Source organism: Miscanthus floridulus, chromosome 17 (assembly GCF_019320115.1).
Source record: "Miscanthus floridulus cultivar M001 chromosome 17, ASM1932011v1, whole genome shotgun sequence".
NCBI classification, from domain to species: Eukaryota; Viridiplantae; Streptophyta; class Magnoliopsida; order Poales; family Poaceae; genus Miscanthus; species Miscanthus floridulus.
In genome coordinates this window covers 85275236-85282876 of record NC_089596.1, presented here as the reverse complement: position 1 = coordinate 85282876, position 7641 = coordinate 85275236, and positions in this window count along the sequence as shown.

The window sequence follows — 7641 nt, the reverse complement described above, 5'->3', positions numbered from 1 at the left end:
ATAACGTGCCATTGACATCAGAGGTAGCCACCATCTGGGTTGAGGGGAGTGAGCATCTAGGCCAATTTGAGCATAGTGTTCTCCTACAAGGGAAGGATTGGTCTATACACGACATCCGCTCATATAATGCGTGCTACGACCCACTGTCATACCCGTTGTTCTTTCTAAGGGGTGAGCTCGGGTGGCACAATTGCATTCCAAAAGTGGGTGTGACTATGGCTCAAGTTGAGCGAGCTTGAGCAATCCACAAAAAGCATGCTGAGAATGGTGGCAATGATGAGGATGATGATGGAGATAACTTGAACTCTTTTCAATAATGCAATATAAACTCTTTTCTGTACTCATGATACTAATTCGAATAATGTCGCCCTGTAGAACCTGTTGGGAATACATGTGTCTCCGTGCGCGACTACTAGTGCTACAAGTTCTAGATGCGGCCAAGGATATTTAATCCAATACTCTTTGGCCGGTGTCTTTTCCAGCAGTTCATCGTTGACACCTACATCAAGATTGAGAGCTCGCATTTAGACTACATGAGGAACAATCAGTATACTTTGAGGGCTGACCTATACCAAGGCCTAGTGGACAGCATGCATTCGGGTGAAGGATCTATTGAGAATGTTGGAAGGCATACTGTTCTGTCTTCGTCATTCATCGGAGGACCCCGTGATATGAGGCGCCGGTACATGGATGCAATGGCTCTGGTGCGAAAGTATGGTAAACCTGATATCTTCCTCACAATAACGTGCAACCCTAACTGGGATGAGACCAAGAATGAACTTTATCTAGGCCAGACACCATAGGACCGCCTAGATCTCGTCACACGAGTCTTCAGAGCAAAGTTAGAGGAGATGAGGAAAATATTGATGGAGAAAGACATACTTGGGAAGGTGAAGGCCTACGTATATGTAGTGGAGTTCCAGAAGAGGAGCTTGCTGCATGCACACTTCTTTCTAATAATGGAACGGAAGTACAAGCTCACATGTCCCGAGCAATATGACATGATTATCACTACAGAGCTACCAAACAAGAAGAAGTACCCTGAGCTATACAAGATGGTCATGAAGCATATGTTGCATGGTCCCTGTGGGATGCTTAATCCATATTGTCCATGCACGGTGGGCCACGGGTCATGCAAGAACCGTTACCCATGCCCATTCTGTGAGGTAACGTCACAGGGAAAGGATTTGTACCCCATCTATCAGCGACGCAATGATGGCCGTATGCAAAAAGTTTGAGGCCATTACTTGGACAATCAATGGGTCGTGCCTTATAACCCTTACCTGCTACGTACCTTCAACTGCCATATAAATGTTGAGGCCTGTGGGAGCATTAAATCAGTAAAGTATCTGTTCAAGTACATATACAAAGGACATGACAGGGCATCGATGGTGATGAGGGAGGCTGACAAAGCAGACGAGAAAGGGAACATTGATGAGATCAAGCAGTATAGAGACGCCCGGTGGGTGACACCTCCAGAAACACTATGGAAGATATATGGCTTTCACTTGAGCAAGAACCATCCACCCGTACAACAGTTGTAGCTTCATCTACCTGACATGCCCATGGTGGCATTTCATAAATGGGACAAGGTTCAACGGATCGTTAATAGGCCAGGTGTAGAAGAGTCAATGCTGACAGCATACTTCGATGCAAACAGGCTGCATAAGGAAGCTCGCGGAATCTTGTATCAGGACTTTCCAGAGCATTTTACCTGGCAGTCTGATGGTAAATTCTGGCAGAAAAGGAAAAACTTTGTTTTCCAAGTTGGCGGAGGCATCTCAGCTCATCCTGCTGAGGGAGAACGCTATTTTCTTCATGTTCTCTTAAACATTGTTGCTGGTGCTACCTCATACAAACACCTCAGGACAGTTGATGGCGTGCTACTACCTTCATTCTGTGAAGCTGCAAAAAGGAGGGGTCTAATCGAACAAGACAATACACTAGATGAATGTCTAACTGAAGCTACTTTCTTCTAGATACCTTCCTCTCTACAAAGGCTATTTGCAATAATATTGGTATTCTGCGAGCCGAATGATGTGATGGGGTTGTGGAAAAAACACTATGATGCAAAGTCAGAGGACTACAGCCGTAATAATCCATCCCCGAATCTGGTGCAACAGATGGTTTTGATAGACATTAGAAATATGTTGCATTCTATGGGGAAGGACATAAGGTCATTTCCTCTTCCAAATATTGATCACTCATACGACAATGCCAGCCATATTCCTCGTGAGATATTTGAGGAAGCTAGCGTCGAGCAGAATCCTGAAGATGTGCTATTATGCGACTCACTCAACGTCGAGCAAAGGTCTGCCTATGATAAGATAAGGGCCGTTGTCTATAGCAAACAAGGTGGTTTGTTCTTTGTGGATGGATCTGGCAGGACGGGAAAGACCTTTTTGTATAGGGCACTTCTCACAAAACTACGTAGCCAGGACAAGCTTGCCGTGGCTCACAGCATCCATAATGCTAGGCGGGAGGACGGCCCACACGCATTTCAAGATACCCCTCACTCTTGAAGAGGGCGGTTGTTGTAGCTTCACGAAACAGAGTGGTACTGCCAAGTTGTTGCAGCAAGCAGCTCTCATAATTTGGGACGAGACATCTATGACAAAGAGGTAAAATGCGAAAGCACTAGACAACAGCCTATGGGATATAATGGGCCGGTCAGACCTATCGTTTGGTGGGAAGACTGTTGTCCTTGGTGGGGATTTCAGACAAGTCCTTCCTATTGTGCGGAAAGGATCCAGGGCTCAAATAGTTGGTGCTTCTCTACGAAGGTCATATCTTTGGGAATCCATGTGCCACCTAAAGCTCGTCCGCAACATGAGGGCTCAGAGTGACCCGTGGTTTGCAGATTATCTGTTGCGCATTGGTGGTGGAACGGAAGAGGTTAACGAAGATGGCGATGTACATATTCTAGACGAGATCTATGTCCCGTACTCTGGCGATGCCGAGAAAGATCTTCATAGATTGATCGGCATCATCTTTCCATATCTAAATGCAAACATGACGGACAAAGACTACATCACCACCAGAGTGATTTTATCTACACGTAACGATTGGGTTGACATGATCAATATGAAAATGATTGATATGTTCTAGGGCGGTGAGACGGTCTATCACAGTTTTGACTGCACGGTAGATGATCCACATAACTACTATCCATCGGAGTTCCTTAACAGTCTGACCCCTAACGGGCTGCCTCCACACTGTCTTGAAGCTCAAGCTCAGGTGTACTATCATATTGTTTAGGAATATTGACCCTGCCAAAGGGCTATGCAACGGTACAAAGCTGGTGGTGCGGGGGTTCTAAAGAAATACAATCGATCCAGAAATCATGGTGGGGCAGCATGCTGAGAAGCGGGTATTCTTTCCTCAAATACCACGCTATATATGCCCGTCTGATGATGAGATGTTTTCGTTCCAGTTTAAGAGGAAGCAGTTTTCTATTAGGCTGAGTTTTGCCATGACAGTCAACAAGTCACAGGGCCAAACTATCCCGAACGTTGGTGTGTACCTGCCTACACCGGTGTTCTCTCACGGTCAGTTGTACGTTGCGATGTCTAGAGCCACGTCAAGAACGAATATTAAGATCCTTGCCCTCCCGCCTGAAGCGGATGCACATGAGGGGCCCAAAAAAATGAGAAGAAAAATGCTAAAAAGAACGCCGAGGAGAAAAAAATAAGAATGCGTCAAATAAAAAAAGGTAAGGATAAGAAGACCCCAACAGTGGATGGAATTTTCACGAAGAATATTGTATTTAAGGAGGTTCTAACGCCATAGGCGAGGTAATAGAACATTACTAACGCATACATGCATTTTTTATTTAATTTATATTGCACAAATATTATCTTACTAACGTCACATTTGTTGCTGTTCCTAGGCATTTTTAAATGGTTTATTAGACTCTACAAGGAGATGTTGTATACACACTACATGTCAACCGGAAAATCAACCTTACATGTTAGATTTACATTTCATGAACAATGTCGTGTGACACATTTATATTTACTCAAATATTATATTTAAGTTTATATATACGGCCGCTCGTGCATGGTGTTCATCACGGAAATGTCTATAAAGTATAGTTTATGAGCATGCAATACCGCGCTCTCCGTGACTGTGTTAATTTCACAAACTTTATTTTTGGATTAAATGCTACTTTAACGTTGGTATTTAATTTTTACAGTATTGTTATCTTATCATATGATCCGTGTATTTTTAGTACAAAATGTTAGCTATCCCGTAACAACGTACGAGCACGCTACCTAGTCGGGGAAAAAGACAATCCATGTAACTCTACACAGACTTGTAGAACATTTATGATGATTGGGCCTATGGGTTCGACGAAATCTCTCTAATGCGTGGCCCATAGGAGGAGGAATCCATGGTCGAGGACAAGGAGCTTGGGTCGGCCAGGACACCGCTCCATGGATTGGGCTCCAATTCTCTTCGGCCGAAGCCTACAAATACGTTGGGGTCACGTGGACTTGTTGTATCCCGTGTTACCGCTGTTTTCGTGTTTTTTTTTCTCCCTTCGTTTCTGCAATTATGTCCTTTCCTTGCTTTCAGATCTTGAAGTCTCCCTTCGTTTCATTTGACATTTTATTTTTATTTTCTTCTCTTATATATATGCTGGTCCCATATTTAGCTTCACTTCTCCTTTCCCATTACATGTTATTTCGTCATTCGTCAAGCATCGTTTATACCGCTAGATTGCGAAGTCCTGCCTGAATTGGGCACACTTTGTAATCACATCTTCCTGGTTTTATGCCAAGCTCTATCCCTTGACGTGTCCACGGAAGATTGATCCATGTGCGGCATGCATGCTTCGTGCGTGCATGTGCATCATCCTACACTCCACATTGCACTCCCGGACCATGCATGTTGCGTGCGTGCATGTATATCCACACTCCATGCATGTCCATGGCCACATTGCACCCGCGTGCGGCCGTGCCCCAAAAATATCTCAACCTTCCGCTGTCCCATGCGAAAGCAGCAGCAATGCTTTGCCCTTGTGGGGCATGCAGAACTCTAGCGACCACGGGCACGCGTCGTATCTGTGTGCCCACCACACCATCGTCTGCGGCAGGCATATGTTCCGCAGATGAGCGGACGATCATCACGCCCGATCATCGGACGGAACTAGCAGAGGATCTCCGACACGTCTCGGCCCGAATGGAGGCGCGTCCCGTCGCATCATCCATTGCAGATGCCCTCTTGTCCCCCTTCGCCGCTGTAGCCATCTCTTTGTCCGTTAATTAAAGCTGATGCCATGGCTATAGCCTAAGATGTCTAATGCAGAACCGTGTGTTTTATGCAGTTTCAACACATGATTTTTTTAAACTATTGGATGAAGATTCAACAGCCTCCAGCCTTCTTCTACCTCCGGCCTCCGGCCTTCTTCTACCTCCAGACCTTGGCCCTCACCGCCGTCGCCGCCGTCCACCACCCCACCATTGGTCGCGGCTATGTCGGCACAAATCACAAGTAACAAAGATCTGCGGCTGTGTCGGCACAAATCACAAATCGCAGATCACAAAAAATATTTTTTTTCTATGAAAGGACAAGGACAAAATTTGGAGGAGAGGCTCGCCGTAACTCTAGCCACCGCCGTCGTCGTCTTTGTCTCCGGTCGGCACAGATTCAGAAAGAGGAGGAGGGCGAGGAGGAGAAAAAGACCTACCTCGATGGATCCGCCATGGCCGGCGAGCTCGCGGGCGGGTGGGGGCGCGGGCGTGGGTGGGGCTCGCCGGGTGGAGGTCGTCAGGGTGCGGGGTGGGGCTCGCCGGGAAGTCGCCGGGGCGCGGGTGGGGCTCGCCGGCGCCGGGGTGAGAGAGAGAGATGCGTCGGTGAGAGAGAGATGCGTCGCCGCGAGCCAGCGAGGGAGGAGGGTCGTTTTTCTATGTTGAGTCAGGTGTGGGCCATACACGTCAGAGGCACAGGAAAATCATGTGTTTATGACTTAAAACACACGGGTGACGTTTAGCATTCCTGTATTTGAGACCCATCGATGATCGGTCATCTGTGCCTGTTGCGCAATGCCGCCATGGAAACAGAGGATCATATCTAATCCATCGGTGCTATCTGCTAGTACGTGCAATGCTCACAAGACACGCCAAAAGGTGGTGTTAAACCTGGGCAGACAACACGCATCTAGTACCAGGATCGGAGAGCTAATAAGGGCGCTTAACAGCATCTCACCTGGACACGTACGCGTGTACCCAGGGGCCGGTTGGTTGATGAAGAAAGCTGATCTCGAGTACGTGCAACTAGCATCTGGATAAAAGTCAGATCATAATCATAAAATTAATATTGACACACCCTAGCTAGGCAGCTAGCCCTGTACATTTTCGGAAGGAATTATTATTCAGGGCGAGCGTTGTTGCGTTGCGTGCATCACGGCCTGCATCAGCGTGATGCATGCGTGCACAGCATCCGGCACGGGGGGTGTCGGCCTGCTGAGATACGCACGTACGTATACCTCCAGAGACGTTCCGGTCATGGGATGCTCTGATGTTCATGCACGGTTTGTTCCGGCTCTACCATTTGCTGCGCGCGACACGGCGCACGCACGCACTTTCCATCCGCTTGTTGGACCACGGCGGAGGCACCCGAGCAGCCAGAATTAAGATGGCAACACTCGAACCATATCTATCTACGTGTATATAGATATATCTATCTAGCCAGTGCCAGTTTATGGCATCGTCACGGCCGCGTCACCGTGACGCTCCGCGGAACTGGCCGAGCACGTCACCGTCCACAGTCCACTGCACTCCATCGATGGATGGATCGGTTTCTCGGTGTGCCCAGCATCTATCTCTTTCCGATCCCGGCCCCTCGCAAATAATCCTGCATTGCCGGTGGTGTTAGCCGCACAATGGCCCCCTGTCACCGTCACGCTTTTTCCGTTAACGTACCCACATGATTCTATGCTCTGCTAGCTAGTGCCTATGTTGTGTATAGCTTTGATATCCTGATGCATGCGCACTCGATCTCTAATATACGTAACTCGATCGGTACAATCTTTTCTCCGTTTCGCCGGCGCGGCTGCTTTAATTTAATTTGCCTGCTTCAACACGTACGACTATATAGAAGATCTGGATCGTGTAATGTAATATATTTATATTTATATATAAATATAAATAATATCCTCCTAGCACCCGTGTTCTTTATCCCCCACGGGTGTATAATGGCCACCCCCTAAGGCCTACTTTGGCAGCCCGCTTTCCCGGAGGGATTCCAGCGTTTTCCCCGTGTCAATCTTCCCCGTGCCATTTCTCCCTGGGCCAAATTTTTACGTCCTTTGGCAGCCCACCCACCCGAGGATCTCAGCCAGATTCCCTTCCTTTTCCCCGCGGTAGGAATCCACGACTCGTGAGGCCGGGAGGGTTTCCCCGACTCGCTCGCTCGCGACTCGCGATTTCGTCGCTCGCGACTCGCGACGCCGCCCAGTCGGTGAGCCCGCCTCCGCCGCCGCGACTTCCCTGGTTGGCGCACCCCGGCTCCACTTCGCTCCACCACCGTCGTTATCGCCGGTCAGTCCACCTCCATCCACATCTCCTTCCCCACAGAAGCTTCTCGATCCGCTAGGGTTTCATCCACATCTCTTTCTGGTTGATCTTGGAGTTACCA